Source organism: Zonotrichia albicollis, chromosome 3, assembly GCF_047830755.1.
Source record: "Zonotrichia albicollis isolate bZonAlb1 chromosome 3, bZonAlb1.hap1, whole genome shotgun sequence".
Taxonomy (NCBI): Eukaryota; Metazoa; Chordata; class Aves; order Passeriformes; family Passerellidae; genus Zonotrichia; species Zonotrichia albicollis.
In genome coordinates, this window is record NC_133821.1 from 100,650,742 (window position 1) to 100,668,030 (window position 17,289).

The 17,289-nt window shown below is 37.1% G+C and overlaps 1 protein-coding gene across 1 annotated transcript in view; it reads left to right on the plus strand.

The window, feature by feature from the left end:
• Nucleotides 1-17,289, plus strand: part of RNGTT (RNA guanylyltransferase and 5'-phosphatase) — a 171,081-nt gene that overhangs the window by 118,438 nt on the left and 35,354 nt on the right. The window lies entirely within an intron of this gene.

Below are 17,289 nucleotides of genomic sequence, written 5' to 3' on the forward strand. Positions count from 1 at the left end.
TGAGATGAATCAGAATTTTAAATTTATATACATACCTATATGCATATGTGTATCTGCACACACAGGTCACAGGCTGTTACATTTTACATTGTAAAATTAATAGCAAGCAAAAATGTAAAGGAATCCTGTTGTTTGTTATGAATCAAAGCAACTCTTTTGTTTTCTTCTTCATGTTAACATAGTGAAACCCTATCTACCTTTTATCACACTTCTTAATTTTAAAGCTTATTTATTTTATTAAATCGGGTTTTTCTCTTATTAATTTTTTTGCCCTCTTCATACAAATAAATTTCTTAACTGGACATTCTCCACTTCTTTTTCATACTTTATTAAGGAGGCTTTCAGTGCCTTGGTTTTGTGCTTTTAAGCTGGGTAACCGAATGGTTCTTTACCTGTACTCCACCAACCAGTATTCCATGGCTTATAAATCACCTAACAGTGACATTTATATAGGTGAAAATACAAAAGTATGTGAAGTATTTGGGGGGTGTGGGGAGGAATGTTAGAGACAGTTCTAATGTTTTTAAAAGATTAATAGCAACATTATTCTTTTGCTAGTCATCCTATCTGTTGTCAGCCCTCCAGCCTCTAAGAAGTATATGGTAAGAAGCTTTTGTTATGGAGTTTTAGTCAGGTTGTTATTACATTCCCTCAAAAACAATGCATGTATCTGTATCAGTTTTCAAGATGGGAAAATGAATTATGAAGTGGAGAGAAAACTCTCTCAGGACAGCATGGTGTGTTGGGAAGAAAAGGACAGTCCTCACCTGTACCCAGCAGATGGCATTTTTCCCCCTTATAACAACTAAATCTTTTCAAAGCTATAATCTTTGGCTATTTTCATGCTTAAAGCCTTTTCTTCACAAAGTATCAAAAGATTGCATTGTGACCAAATATTTATCAGTGGATTATAAATTAAATCTCATGTATATATCTCTAAGTATAGGATAGAGAAGGTTGGATTGAGAGGAGTGAAACAGGATAGTGAATTTGATTATTTTATCTTTTTGCTTCTCAATGGGAAAATGTCAAAACCATCATTTCGCTCAGATGTTTATAAAAACACTTCACTCTTTTGCTGAATGTTAAAGTATCAAATATCAAATTATCAGAATTTTAGTCTTTTTTTCTCAGGAATACAGAATTCTGCTTGAAAGAGAATATTCAGTTGCAGGAAATCTCTGGATTTGTGGAATAGATTAAGACAGTTTCAGAAGTGAATTGGATATCTCCTAATGAAGGATCTGATCTGAAAGGGAAGATTTCCTATGGACATGGCTAACTCTCCTCAACTAAGTATCGTTAACATTCTGACTTCTTAATTTGCAATTAAAATGATCTGAGCACAGTTCTACTCAGGACTGACTGTTGATCATTCTGGTCTCATTCAAGAAGAGAAGCAGAAATTGCTGGAGTCCCACTGAGCAGAATGTTTGCAGTTGGTTTCTGCACAATGCTCACTTTTTAAAAAATCTTCATACGTTACTTGTGTGTTAAGAAAATTGCATTTCAAGAGGTGAATTCTTTATTATGATAAACTGGAATAATTTTCTGGTTTTAGGAGAGGCAATGGGATGGCATGCAAATGCATTCTTCCAGCTAAAATAGGCTATAAACACAGCTTGCTTTAACAGCAGAAGTATTAAGCTTCAGTTACTTGAATTATGTCACCAAAATGAAATGTTCAAAGCTGGTCATTTTTCTCTTTTGCTCAGCCATTTAATAACATATGATTAATGGTTTCTGCATAGTGATCATTTCTCTGTTGTTTACTTTAGTTTTGCTCTCATATTAAAAATAAGAGGAAACTATTACACAATTTAAGTTTTTTTCATGTATCATATGCCAGTTTTTTTGGTAATATTCAGATAGATACATGCAGTATGTAGAAATTTTCCATGTGTTTTCTGAAGATGATATCGTGCCTTTTTCAGAGATTAAGTTAAGTTTTTTATGTTATTTGGCTGGCAAATTTTGTGTTTTGATAGTGCCTCTATGGGCAAAAGGCATGCCTATGTCCAGACTGTGGCAAGAGGAGGGGGCATTGTTTTAGACTTGTAAAACACTTTCATTTGAGTGAAAGTAAATTGGTCCCTCTTATTTATAGCACGGTATAACCTGTATCAATTACTTAAAAACTTGACAAGTTTACTGGACAAGCCTGAGGAAGAGCTATGAACCCTATTGACTGCAGAAAAGAACAAATATTGAAATTATACAGTGCTGGCTGTTCTGCTGCTTTCCCCTGTATAGACTGAGGCTTATTCACTTCCCCAAGGATTTTGTACAACATTTGGCCCAAAATTATTTGATGCTGAAAGCTGAGTTATGAAACTGAAGACTCCTTTAGAATGAAAATTTAATACAGAAAGATCTTTAAACAGTCTAGGAATGCATAGCATAAAGATGCTATAGATGTAAACTTTGCACAGTTGCTTCTCTTCTGTTTTTTTTTACCAGGTTATTATTTAAGCAGTGTGATCTAGTTATGTACTCTTGTTTCGTGTTATGTCTTCTTGTTAAGAAGGCATATCTCTGTTATTGCTCAACTTGAATTATTACTTTCATTCACTAAATTTGACTTCATATAAATTTCTTACAAGACAAAATGCATAGTTTCTGACAGAAGGGCAAAAATTTGGTAATTATTTAAAGTTAATTCCTATGATGTAATGGCTCCAGAATCACATATTGTTCTTTTATTTAACTTTAAAAAATCAAATGGATTTTTGAACGTCTAAAACAGCAGTTCTGTCAACAGAGAAGCTGGTGGCAGTTTTATGTGGTTTCTTTTGACAAAGCCTTATTCTCAAGTTTAATTAATAAGGGGACCTGAAAAGTCAGAAATACTGAAGTTATGGAATGATATTAGCAGTGGGAAAGGTGAGTGGCTGGAAGAAGCTGGGTGGAGGAAACCTAATTCTAGTGAGCTTCCCTTTCTACCCTCATTTTAGGTAATCTGTTATTTATTTGTGGGTACCTGTGGTAGCTTTCTACTCAAGTTTGATATCAGTAAACAAAACTAACAGTAAGAACATCCCAATCCCCATAACTCTGAGTTTCTCTAGATGCTAACCAGTTTTCTATATAAGGCAAGACCACTGATAAACTTAGACAAAGGTGGGGTTTATTAAAAGTGGAGAAAGTGAAAGTATAATGAGGGGAATAACCATCATTTCAACTGCAGTACAGACAGACTAACTTGGATTTACAGAAATGGCTGGGATATTGGGACAGTTGCAGAAAATCTGCTTGTACCATATGTGCAAGCTTGAGAAAGTTGAGAGTTGAAAAGTTCTTACTCATAAGCTCTCAAATGTAAGACTGAACACTCTTGCCTCCTTCAGACTATTTTAGCCTGGTCATCTTCATAACAACTTCATGAACAAGAATTCTCTAGCTTCTCCAAAAACCCTTCTTGCATTCTGATCCTAAGGAAAACAATTTAATTTTCCCTTTTCTTAGTTTTCAAATGTCAAATACAGTAATTATGTTCTTTCTTAGCTTCGAGTGATTTATATCTGAATTAAGTGCCTGTTTGCTCTCTGATAATAAATTTTCTCTGCCATAATAACAAGGTAGTATTGAATGTAACTTCAAAAAAGGAGTGATAAAGATTTCTCTGAAGGAACAATTGAAACTTGATTTTGCAGTATTTGTATTAGTTGTCTGATTGATATTCTTTTACTGCTTCAGGAATGTGTTTGCATATAACATCAACTTAGAGGTAATTATTTTTCTGTGCATTTTAAATCAATCATGGATAAGACTTCTTCCAGTGTAAATGCCAGGTACAAAAAATTAAAGCAATATTCTGAATTTGGAATTAAATATTTAGACAAAAAAAAAGTAGAATTGCATGAACTGTCAGTGTAATCCCATTGTCACTAATCTGTGCATGTAAAATGTAGCAGAGGAATGTCCAAAAGAAATGGAGTTCTTCCACCAAGAGTTGACTCCTGGGGCTGTACTGGGGCAGAGCACAGAACCAGAGCACAGATCTCTGTAGTAGCTGAGTAAACAGAGTAACTTTGACCACTCCTAAATTGCACTTCTTTTAAGAAACAAGGTTGTAAAAGAAGATATGGGGCACACAGCTCTTGAGTTTCCTAGCTGATATAAAACTTGACAGCAGGGATGTGTTAAAATGCAGGTTTCCCATCATCTATTACAGTAATATGTGCTCTACCAGTCTGCCCTTTTCTCTCTTCTGTGCCTTCTCATTACTGTGTCACTGTTCCCAGATAGATTCAATTTTGTGTTCCTGCTGAAGTTTTATTCATTTGCCTTTACTTCTCTCACCCATATTCGCATGTGAGTCTTCAGGGTTGGTTTCCCAGTAAAGGTGATTATCTTTTTTTTTCTGCTACTACTCCAAAGTGATTAAAGTCCTGGTTAAAATGCATAGAATTTCCATGAAATAGCTGAAATTTCATTCCTGTATGCCAATTGATAAGTTTTTCTCTTTGATGGTCTGAAGATGTAGCTGGTATATAGGGAAAGCCAATTGCTTATGTTTTGTTATGCTTATCGTAGATATATTAAAAAATAGCCAAATTTCTAGACATCAAAGTCTTTCTTCATACTTGAGATTAACTTGCCTGCTCCATCCTTGTTTTTTCTGACTTAGCCTAAGAAAACATATTGCTTTTTCATAGAGACTGTCCTACCTTAAATCAAACCTGAATAAAGTTCACAATTTTTATAATGAATATTGTGAATTTTTTTTTCCTGTAATACCAGTAGATAGTTGCAGTCAGCTATATTACTTTAAAATGCTTATTATCCATGCAGGTACCTTAAAAACCACAATGAGTATTTTCTGCATGAAAAACTAAAATATACTAAACATGTTGCACTGATTTTTTAAGCAAGCTTTTTTTAGCAAGGGTAAATTATAGTCCAAGAGGACATGCAAAATTGCTTGGAGTAAAAAAATTGTGTTGGAGGCAGACTGTGAAATGGAAAAAAACGCCCCTGCTTTACTGTACATTTGTTAATTAATAACTTAATAATTTACGTTACATAAATCTTCTCAGAAAGATGTGAAAGAAGAGACAAAGCAGGTCATCCTGATACCAGTTAAATCAGTGGTTATCAACCAGGGTCTGGAAGTAATCAATTTTTTGTCCTATGCAGTTTGCATTTAATCATAATTGCTCTTTCACTTGTGCTCTACATAATAAAAATTAATCATTCAGTACAGTAAATGAAAAGATGCTCTCTTTCTGTAATAATAACACAGAAATTTTAATAAAGAATTCATTTTCCCCCCACAGTTTATAGAAAAGATACATTTCTGCAAGTTGCTTATCACACAGACTTCAGCTTATTTGACTTTTTTAGGGAGTGTGTCACAAAATTGAATAATAATTTTAAATAAAGTCTAAAAAGCTGGCATTGGAAAAGAAGAATACTGATAGCATATGAAGAGCTTGCAAAATGGTTGTATTGGGCAAAATATTTTTTAGAAGCAGCTCCTTAAGATGGAGTCTCCTGGTCCTCTTCCTCACACAGGGAGGTGGCACTGGCTGCATGGGGCATTCTCAGGGTGTGAGTTCAGGTGTGACCATGTGCCAAGTGCCTTCCCAGTGCCTGCTGTGGGTTCAGTGGCTGCCTCAGGTTTAAACTGGAGTGGAGATCAAGGCTGCTCAGGAGAAACTGGAACAGTAGCTGTGAACCTTGGAGCTGTGTGTGGGGCAGAGGCATCTCAGAAGGGGTTTTTTGTTCCTAATCCTGTCTGCCTTCCATTTCTTAGCATTGTTCAAGCTGCCATCGTCCCAGTGCATTCCCACTCCCCTCCTGGTGGCTCTGGTAAAAGTAGGCTTCCCCTCTTAATTTGGGAGTTGGGGTAAAAGGTCAGAGGGGGGTGGAATGTACTAAGAGGACATAGCCATCTTTACAAGTCTGTAGAAAACAAAACCAAGGAGCAGCTGAACATTCGAGTGAGAAATAATGGAAAGATAGAGAAATGGATAAAGGGGTTACTGAAGGGGATGTGGCACTTCTGATACAGAGAAGTGATTTCCCTTATAGAGAAAGGAGCTTTGTGGGTCAGGATACAATTTTTTTTTAAGCAGAGTAACACACTAGAAACACAGAGCAGCTTTCCTGCAAATGTCTTGTAGATTATGGATGCAATAACAAGTATCACAGTGTTGTTAGTTGATATTACACAATAGTCCTTTATTTTGTCACATCCAGGAAAGCTACATTGCTTAATATTTCAGAATATGGAATACTACATTTATGTCTCTTACTACCTGAAGAATTTCTCTAAAAGAAATTTCATTTGTAAGTTTGTGTGTGACTATGCTGAGGGATTTAATTTTATAATTGACAGAGGAACTAACTCAGTCACCATCCGTAAAGGTTTCAGTAATGAGCTTGAAGCATTCAGTAGCATTCATGAGGTCTCTGACAGCCTTCCTACCTTATTTTGGGTGGTAGGTTTGTTTGCAGCAGATGGCTGTTCAGGCATTCTGCTGGTGGCACTTGGGTCTGGATAGAGTGGCAGCTGGGTCCATATCCTATATTCCAGACAAACAATTCGTTGTTCATTACAGGCTTCACCTTGAGATTGCAATCTGCATAGTCCCCCACAAACCCATACCTAAAAGGTTTTTAGACTGTAATTCAATCATTTTTCTGGTTGTTCATGATTAATTAATAAAGTATTCATTTTTAATAAATGATTAAAGTGATGTGGAGAAACAGGAAGGAAAAGAAATCAGTTGGAGTGGTCTGGCTGTGTGCATACATATGGCTAAGGGTGCTCTTCCCATGGAGGATCTTTAATAAGAAGATGGGAATTTTCATACTGATTATATCTCTGGTTAGTGTAGACAGGTGAATTTTGTATTCTCTGTTTTATTTTAAGGGGAAAATTTTAGTCTTCTAGATGTTTTTATTATGCACATGCATGTCAAATCTCTGTTTCTCTTGTGGACCAGAGCAGCATCTATGAGCTCCAGTTTAATTATGTGTTTTGTGTTTAAATTTTTATCATATTTGAATTGTCACTCAATTGGACTAATTCAATGACTCCTTGTTCTTTTGTTACAAGAATTAAATACAGGTCACTCGATCAGTCTTTGGTTTGCCCTGCATTGTTCATGGATACTCCTTTACCAACTGCTTTACCCGGGGTACCAGTGAGGTCTTGCTACCACTGGTGTGGCATGCAGGGCACTGGGAAAACCAGAAAGCTGTTGGAGCATCTGTGCTGTCAAATGAAGGGCAGAATGAGGGAAATTATAGCCAGATGAGATCACCCCATCATACCTTCCCTGCCAGTTCTTTGTCATGGTTTTTCAGTAGTAACAACCTGTTACAATTGCAGAGTATTGAAATTTCCAGCCTGTTCTTACAATTTAGAATAGTTGTGCGGGACAAAAGTCTGGTGCTGGGTTTTTTTTTTGTTTTTGTTTTTTTTTTTTTTTTTTTTTTTGTTTGTTTGTTTGTTTGTTTTGTTTTTGGTTTTTTTTTTTTCATTAGAAAGACCAAGAACAAAGGAATGACAAAACATCACATGGAAAGAAAATTCAGTGAGCTTTGAAGTCAACCCTTTAAATGTTAGGAAATAACAGAATTCTAGTTGACAGGCTCATTCACATTATGATACATCTCTTAGTTAAATGCTGTAAGCACCTTTCCCTCATTCATACACAAAAGAGTGCACATCGTTCACTTCAGAGGAAAATAATGCTGAGGTGGTACAAGTGATACTAAATACAACATCAGCTTCCTTTCAAAGTGATGAACTTTGTAATCTGGCTAAAGTTGCTAGCTATTGCTTCATAACTTGCCTAATCAGCAGACTTTCTCTGTTCATATATTTTTCTGATTACTAATAAATATACTAAACAGTCTGTTATATAAATGGAGTAGTCACTTGGCCTTTGCCAAGATGGAAGCTGACCATTTTTTCTGCCTGTACAATCTCAAGCAGGATTTGGTCCTTAACAGTAAGAAGTGTCTTCCATATGAAAGTACTTACTGCCTAGTTTTATGGTTTTTAAAAAATAAATTAGTATGGAATAAGAGTGTAACAGATGCCTTTTGGCAGTCTGAATCGATTATGTCAGTGTGCTTGCTGCCTCTCCCGTCCCCCACTACTTTTCAAGCACTCTTTCATTAAAATGATCAAAAGAGAGGCAGATGCAGCCACAGTGTGAGTGCAGGGGATGTGCAACCTCCTAAGTAGCACTGCCATGCATGGCCAAGGTGGGCGTGCTGAACAATGCTGTGCTAAAGGGTAGGGGCTCTGGGAAGTTTGCAGACAATACCCTTTTTCTGTGTATAGGATTGACTTGGATTTTTTTAAAATAGCAATTCAGACTCCCTATGTTGAAAAAGTCAGAATTTGGTGATTGCTTTCACCTTAATTATCAATATAACTCCAGAGCTTTTCTTTTAGTACCTCCCTTTTCTGCAGGGATTTCATTTCAGTGACTAAGAAACTCCATGTTCCTGACTAAATGCCTTTATTTTTTTGGTGGGTACAAACAAATCCACTACCTTTTCAACCTCTTCAGTCTTCCTATCTTTCTTGGTTGCTTCCTGTAATTTCACAGAATCATGTATTTCCACATGATTTTTTTTACCAGTTTTCTACTTTTCTATGCTTGGGATTTTTTTTTTTCATTATCTCATTTGTTTCTTCTATATCTTACTTGTTGTTAGAAATCTGGTTTTCTTAAGTACCTCTTGAAACACTGAAAATGAATTTGTTTGGACTTAAATGAGACTGTATTTTATTGAAGTCTTGTGATACAAAGCTTCACATTGTGGTATCAATTCTTCACTTAATTCTGGTGGTTGAATTTGCTATATTGTGGTGTCTTTTATATTTTAAAAGATGGCCAAGGTGAAAGGACCCTCTGGGGTTGTAGACTAGAATGTGGATTTATGGTGTTCCAGTGAGGCCACTGCAGAGCTGTGTGAGTGCTCTCACTTTGTGATACATGGATAAATCTGGGCAGAGTTGCATCACAGCCAGTGTCAGGCAGCTCTTCCAGCAAATTGGGAATAGTTCCTAACTCCTGTCCTATATTTCAGTGAGATGAAAGAGATGATATTCAGAAAGAAAAATTGATGTTTATGATCAGAAATAGATTCTAATAGTGAAATCTCTTGAACTACGTAATAACCTCCCAAAGGAAAAGGCAAGCAGCCTCATTTTCCAGATAATTTATGGCCAGCCTGGCCAAATTGCTCATTATACTACAGGGAGTAATATTCTGTTGGTGGAGGAATGGGCATGATTATTTAATAGGTACTTTTTGTTTCTACTTAGTTTTCCTTTCTATTTTTTATGAATAGGTTATATGTAAATGTAGTCAAAATGCTTCTTTATGTTATTTGCCTGTAGAACAAAGCCAAACATGCTTTGGATAAATATTAAAATATTATCAGCACTAGACATCAATGCAGCAAACAAAAAGAGGTGCTGTTTGGAAACATCTGATATTGTGGTTTTCAAGTGCACAAATATGCCTTGAAAAAATCTCCCTGTGTCTAGGAAGGTATTTGTGTACAAATACACAAAATACAAAAACACTCCCACCTCCCCCCCCCCCCCCCCCCAAAAAAAAACCACCACAGCCAAACACTTTTTCAAAAATTGGTGCAAATTAAACCCTACTAATTGAAAGTAAACCTTCATATTAATCAGTTTATTCTTTTTGATGGTCTGGAATCACCATTACCTCAGATATGAGGTCACTTCAGTTTGCAGTTTCAAGGCCTCTAAATGTAATTTTTATTTTATTTGGTATATAACAGTGGTGACATTGTTCAGTGGAAGTATGTCTTTCAGGGATCACTTACTGCCAAGATTCCCATTATCAATAGTCAGTGACAGGTAGTGATTTACTGTAGGGAGTGAGGTAGTGCAGTGAAGCCTTTCAAGTACCACACATGAGAGCTTGGAGGGCAATTAGCACATAACATTGATATTGTTGCCTGAGTTGCATGTGCTTGAAAGCACCATGCTTATTAATATGACAAATGGCACAGGCTATTGTAGTACTGTTGTGGGAGGGCTGAGGGTGTTAAATTCAAGTCTGTAGTTTGTGCTACCCACTGCGTTTTTCCCTGGGAATGTTGTTTGGAATACACTTTTATGTTAATTGCAGTCACCGTTAACTTGCCTTGGACTATTGTGCAAATTCAGAATTCATGGAATGAAAGAGGCTTACTTACATTTCTGCAGGCTTGTTTCTTGTAGAGATTAATTTAGTATTATAAAACTCTTTATGGTCTCTTTTTATTTTTTTGCACTTTAATATATTCCTTCCCAACCTTTTCCACCCTCATGTTCTTACCCAGGGATTTTTGCATTTTTACTTTGTAAGTGGCAGTGCATAACATCTCTTTCAGTTCCCTCACAACTTTCTTGAGTTTTTGCTCTTATTTGAAGAAGAATGTCCTAAATCAGATATACAGTCTATTTGCCTATTCCTTACCACAGTAATTATACTAGAATAGCTTAGATTTGTCCACAAAAAATATGTTTTCTTGCTTGACTGATGAGTAACAATTTCTGTTAGAATATTTTCGTAGGTGGCTGGTAAATGCACTGTGGAAAGCAGGAGACAGCTCTTCTGTATCACCTGTGAAGCCTGTGTGCTGCCATTGTCCTTGTTCTGAATGCATTGCTTCTGTGGAACTGTCAAGTTCTTGACTCTCTATGCTTCTAGAAAAAGATGAAATACATGTTGTTTGCAGACCATATATGCATGCCAGTTTAAATTTACAAGCACTGTTATTAGCCTTTTTCATAACTTGTATTGGATCCTTTTATATGTTTTAAAATATTACTGTTTTAAAATATTTCCTTTTTAATATTTAAAAAAATATTTCTATATTTAAATACCTAGTTTAGTATTTTCACTATGTTACTCTTACAATAGTCAGTGAATTACATTAATGAAATAATGATCTTAAAAAATTAAATGTAGGAAGTTAATTCTTTTGACCCTAACATCATTTTTCATAATTCTCTGTTTATTCTTTTCTGATTTTCTTCTTGTTTTTATATTCCTGGAAAATACATATTAGAGTTTTAAACAAATAGGAAATTATTATCATAAGCAAGAAGCAAAATATAATTGGAATGTCACGGTAATAGAATTTAAGTGATTGTTCAAGAAACTCCTTAGGAAGCTGCTTTTTTTTCTATGATTTTGATACTGCAGCACATTGCAGTTTCCCCTCCCAGTTTAAGTGAACACAGAATAAAGGCAGAATATTTATCATGCTTGTAAAAGGACATCCGCTTCATCACATGGTTATGGTATCCTTTCTGCTGTGTCATAGTGCTTTATTTGTCATCATGTGCTTTCAGGTCATCATATGCAATAATGACATAGTGGAATAATTTCTTTGTACAATTGAATACAAAATTTATGAAATTCTGTATGCAAGGAACCTTTATCCTCAAAGCTACTCATGAAGAACATTCAAGCAGTGTTTGAAAATACAGTTACTTAACTTACAGTGGTGTTACTTCTGTTGTCAGGGCTGCTGTTCATCTGTGTTCATGACTTCTATCAGTCATGTCTGCCCAAAATGTGCAAATGCATCCAGATTGATTTTCAGAGACAGTTAAAAGCACATACAGAGCATATCAGTATAGTATTTGTATATGCTTATCACACAAATGACATAACTAGTATTAATCCCCATTATATAGCTATTGTAAATATGGGAATTTAGACTGTGTGTGTGGTGACATGGATTTTCCTAAAATTTTATTCTGATTCTCCAATTTATATTCAAAACAGGGTGTGTTGCATTTTTGGCCCTAATCAACTATGGATGTGTACACTGAGATGGTCTTAGCAATAAAGATGCAGATGTGCAGAAAGGTCAATAATCCAGCTGGGTGTCAGGATATTTTTTCTTTCCATTTTGCTTCACAACTGTTCCAGTTTTGGCACACATCATCTTAGGATTGAAATCTTTTCACTACCAACCTGTGTGAAGAGTGCAAATCTGCCCACAGCATAAAAAGGATGAAGTTGTTACATCAGTTCCTAGTGCCAATGTAGCTGCTTTTTTCCACTTCGGCCTGTAAAGTGGAAGTAGTTTATGTGTTTTAATCCCTTTATCTCATCATCTCATCAGTGGAATTCCTCTTTAATAATTTCTCATAGAGTGAGATCCCTCCAAGTAGACACCAAGGATGTTTCAGGTATCAATCCACTGTTTGTATAAACCAGAAAAAAGCCTGTCTGATCTGGAGAGTTCTTTCAGGTAAGAGAACAGGCCACAGCAGAAGCTGCCCCTCGTCCTTTGCAGAAAGCAGTCAATTCCATCCATGTTGTCATTATGAGCAGAGACAGATGCACAGTATCAAGATGAGTTTTGGAAGTTACTGCAGTTTTGCATGCCCTCAAATACCTTTGTGATTATAAAATACAACAGTGAAGTTTTATTACATCCAACAAAGCTTTGGTGGCAGGCTATAGCATTTACCAAGCTCCTAAAAACAAACACAAACTTATCTAGAATGAAACTCGTCTAGGGTTAGGTGCTCTGGTGACTGGTGAAACGGTGAACCAGCAAGCATAAACCAGAGGTAAGGTATCAAACTGCTTGACTTATGTGGAGCAATGACCCACTCTTCAAACATAATGTTTGTCAAGTTAAATTTTACGATTGCCTAATAAAATACTGCAAGACATTATTTGATAAATTGTCACCAGTTCTGGGATTTTGTGAGCACTTTTGTTGAAATGTAAAGAAGTTGGATGTTCTCTTTCCTAGGGCTAGTGAGTGACTGAAGCATTGCTGTGGGCAGCTCTGTGCCCACCACTGCCTGTTGCAGGGCAGCTTTCTTCCTGAGAAACCAGACCCCCCAGGCCACATGTTTGTTCATTGGTCATCATTTTCCTTCCACGCATTCCTTTCCAGTGCCAATTACCTCTTTTCAGCCCTCCTGCTGCACACACTGTTTTTAGCTCCATACTCCCTGCTTTTCAAGCCTCTCTGACCCCTGTGCTCTTGGCAAGAGCTGCAGGTCTGTCTGTGTCCCTGCACCATGTGTCACCAGTCTTGCACTCACCAGAGCAAGCGCAGGAGCTGCTGCCTCGCTCAGGGGCAAATTACCGTGTTCAGCTGATCTGCAGTAACTTGCTCCTGTGAGAGGTAGCAGCTCCTGGCTCCTCCCTGCACCTTTATTTCTCTGCTCCTTTATGGAAACCTCCTTCCATAATCTGCAGAGCAGTGCTAGGTAGCCTAAAGGCAAACTCACTGCTGCTTTGTATATGAACCACTCAGAAGTTAATGTGTTCAGCTCTAGTTTGGGTGGTTTTCTCTGATAACCTGAGTGGATTTTCAAGGCAGCTTTTGAGTTGGAAGGGATGGGCATTTGGGGTACAGATCAAGCTGTAGTGGTTTCCTCAAGGTACACCTCCCAAAAAAATATGAAGGAACTCTTTGGCATCTGCTTTTCTGCCTTCACAAACTACTGCTTAATGGCTGGAGCATTGGTGGCTTGGTGAGCAGTTTCTGAATTTTTGTCAGTATTATCTTGAAATCACAGAATGGTTTGGATTGAAAGGAACCTTCAAGATCATAAAGTTCTAACTGCCTGCCATGATTAGGGACACCACCCACTAGACCAGGTGGCTCAAAACCCTATCCACTCTAGTCTTGAACACTTCCAGGGATGGATTGCTTCTCTGTTCCATTGTCTCACTACCCCCACAGGAAAGAATTTCTTCCTAATACCTAATCTAAATCTGCCTTGTTTCAGTTTAAAGCCATTTCCCCATGTCCTATCGTGACAGACCCTTTAAAAAACTTCCTCTCTAGCTCTGTTATTGTCCTTCCCCTTTAGATACTGAAAGGGTAATGCACCTTCATCTTAACATGTAATAGTAAGTTAGCAAAAACAGACAGTGTGTGGAGAAGAAGAAATGATCAGGCTTCTTTGAAACGTGCTGCCCTCATAAAGTCCACAGCCAAGGGTCAGTCCCATGGCCAAAGGAAGGAGGCAGTGGTGCTGGCAATGTCCCAGCCCCCAGACAAGGTCAGCTGTGCTCAGGGGGGATGAACTCTCTGGTAAATCAGATTCTGCTGCTCCCATTCTCTAATCCTTTGGTCTCCAGCCCAGAGCTCTACCCCAGTGCTTTCCAACCCAGAGGGCTGCTTTTTCATTCCTTTATACCTTTCTCATCCCTAGTGTTCCACATCTCCTGCTGTCCCAACAGTGCCTTACTCCAAGTTTCTTTTTACCCAGTTTCTTATCCTGTCCTGTGTTTATTTGCATTAACCACTGTCACTGTTGCCACCACACCCTGTGGCTCACCTGGCCTGACCATGCCTACTCCTATGGTCAGCTTCCCCCACAAACAGCAGTACTTGGCTCCTGCAGCTTGGATTTTGAAAACATTGTGTGTGTTTATATCCCAGAAAAGACCAAATTAGGGAAGTTTAGTGATAACTATGTAGCAGCATTTTCTTGGTACTGGATGGGCCATTAAGATCTTGATGTTATATTGTCAAAACTCTGAAATGGTTTGTCCTGACACTCTTGGGGTATTTATGTAGTTTGCATTGAAATATAACTCTGCAGCCCTAACATATTGGGCATATTGGGCTAGAGGTCTGCTCACTTGGGTGTATAGGAGAAAGCATGGAGTGTTATGTAACATGGACAGCACATCTTAAAGAGCTACTGTTTCTTGGAGTCATGTTTCTTTCCTTCAATGTACAGAAAAAAAAGGGGAATTGTATGGATAATGTATTGAATGGAAGAGACTACAAATAAAATATATGACAGTCTGTAAGCTAGGCAACTTTGTATATTGCTACATATTCTTATATAAAAATTAATACGTGTTGAAGTGCCAGAAAGCATTTGTATTTCTGATTATTGTTTCTCATGATTTTAAGGTAGTTATTTGAAGTGACATTCAAAAGTAATAATTGTGCTGTGAAGCTGTCATCACTGTTTCATCACCTGGTATCGATTTTAGCCGATTACAAGTGATGTCCAACTTTGTTCAGGGTTTGGTGTTGAGTGCTGCTGATGGTGTTTTAAGAGCAGAACTGTGCAATTGTTAAGCTAAGTAAGAAATAGAGTGACATTTAAAAGACAGCTTTGGCATAAAAGTGCTTCCATGCCAACCCTGCTTACCATTGGGAAGCCTTTAAAGGCAAAGGGTAATTAGTTGAGAGTATTAGGAGAGAATATCTGTAGCAATTTAGACACATTAATGTTTATAATCGAAAGTTAATTTTAGGTACTTAAAAGTGCACTCTGGTATCGTGGTAAAGAACTCCAAAACCAGCTATGCATAGTTTGAACTTTCTGACTGGTGGGAGGTACATCTAAGTGTCATTTAGAGGTCAGTTGTGCTGAGTTTCTCTGGGTGAGATGGAGTTTGGCACATACTCCTCTCTGTTGCCTACTTCCTCAATGGCACATGGCTTTTTGGTCCTGCCACTGGTGGCTGCTGTGGAGATGGTAACACTCTTGCACTAGCTTGGCTTTTTCAGAGCCTCAGTGGTGACTCCTGTCACAGCCTGCTTACTTCTCCTGGCTCTTCTGTGTGAGCTCAGCCTCTGAAATTCAGAGATTACGCTCATAAGAAACACCCAGAGTAAAAGAGCTTAGATTAGTGATGAGATTTCGGTATTTTTGTAATTGCTCAGACCATTTAGGGGCTTAAAGCATGGATATTTCATAGTGGGGCACTCATTTCAACCTTCTTGAGTTCTTAAATGGAAACTGTTTATGTGTTGGTGATATAATTTTGAACTACAGAACTCAATAGGAATGTGTAAACTAGAGAAATACAGAATGCAACCTCTTATTTAAGGAAGAGAGAGCTGCAAATAACTTCTAAACATTTTCCTAACATTGCATTAACATTGCTTTTTGAAGTGCCATGTGAGTACAAATAAAAAGTTGTAAGTAAATTACTTTTTAGCAGAGGCAGTGAAAGATGAATGAATAGTAATCAGCTTGTACTGTGTCAATATCAATCTTATTAAGGAAACCAAGTCTTGCAGTTCATTTGGAGCATACATCAGTGATAGCATCTTAAAACTGTGTAGACAGCTGGGCAGTCTCCTGGAAAGACCAGTCTTAAGGCTCTCTGGATGTTTGTTACTTCTAATTAAAGCAGTACTAAAGCCTTTGATTTTTAATAGTCCTGCATTTTTATTTGGTAAAGAAAACATGAAGTATAACCACATGGGAATTATCACACTGAATGTCCTGTCTTTTTTAAGGTCCCTTACTAGAAAAACAGCTAGTGACTATCTTTTCTGTCTTATGATAATTATGTGCAGTTGTTGCTTTAAGGTGCCTCTCTCTGAAATAGAGAGAAAACCTTGAATTCTTTTGGTAGCCTCTTAAAACCTTTGCTGATTACTTCCCTTATGTTTCTTTCTATTTAGAAAACCATTAAATATTTTCTGATCTTGCTTTGTAGCTCTAGGAGAAAGTTAGCTCAATATGCTGGATTTTCCAGTTCCAGACACCTGAGTTCTGAATAAATTTGGCTTACTGTGACTGAAAATGAGTTCAATATGCTTATCTTGACTTACATATTATACCATTGTTAAACCATTGCCTAACAATACAAGTCTTTCTGGTGGAGACTGGCACACTGATAGGGAAAGGGAGGAATCCACTTGCCTGTCTGTACTGTGGCTGATGTGGTCTGATCCTTACTGGTCTCTTCTTTTTTGGGGTATTTCTGTCAGTGCACTTGAAACTTTTGTATACCATATCTAATTACAGAAAGGTTTTTGAAAGGTGATAGTTCAACACCTCTTCTTACTTAACTGTTTTATCTGTGTGAATGTTTTGACTTTGCAATTTTGCTGAGTCCCACCAATTCCCACTGTTGGTGAACCAGTTTAAAGTCATATATATCATATTGTTGTCAGAACTGGGAAGAATCAAGATCATACTAAGGTATGTACATTCTGTGGGCTCAAAATTATTTATTGCCATCTAAGTTGCTGTTTTCTTTTGTTTGTGAAAACAGGCCTAGCAATGGTGAGAAATGAGTTGAAAATGGCAGGTGGCTTAGTTATTAAAAAAAACCCCTCAGTATTAATTATAAGTGTGTATATGTATATATATTTATATATATATATATATGTATGCTTAATAATGTAAGAAGGAGATACCTCAATGTCATTGCTTTAGCTGACTGATGTGTACATTTATACTTATTTCTCACTATTTAATTTAATTCTTTTGTGAGGCCCTATTGCTAGAGGGAAGGGGATGTAAAATTGAAAGAAAATATAAAATAG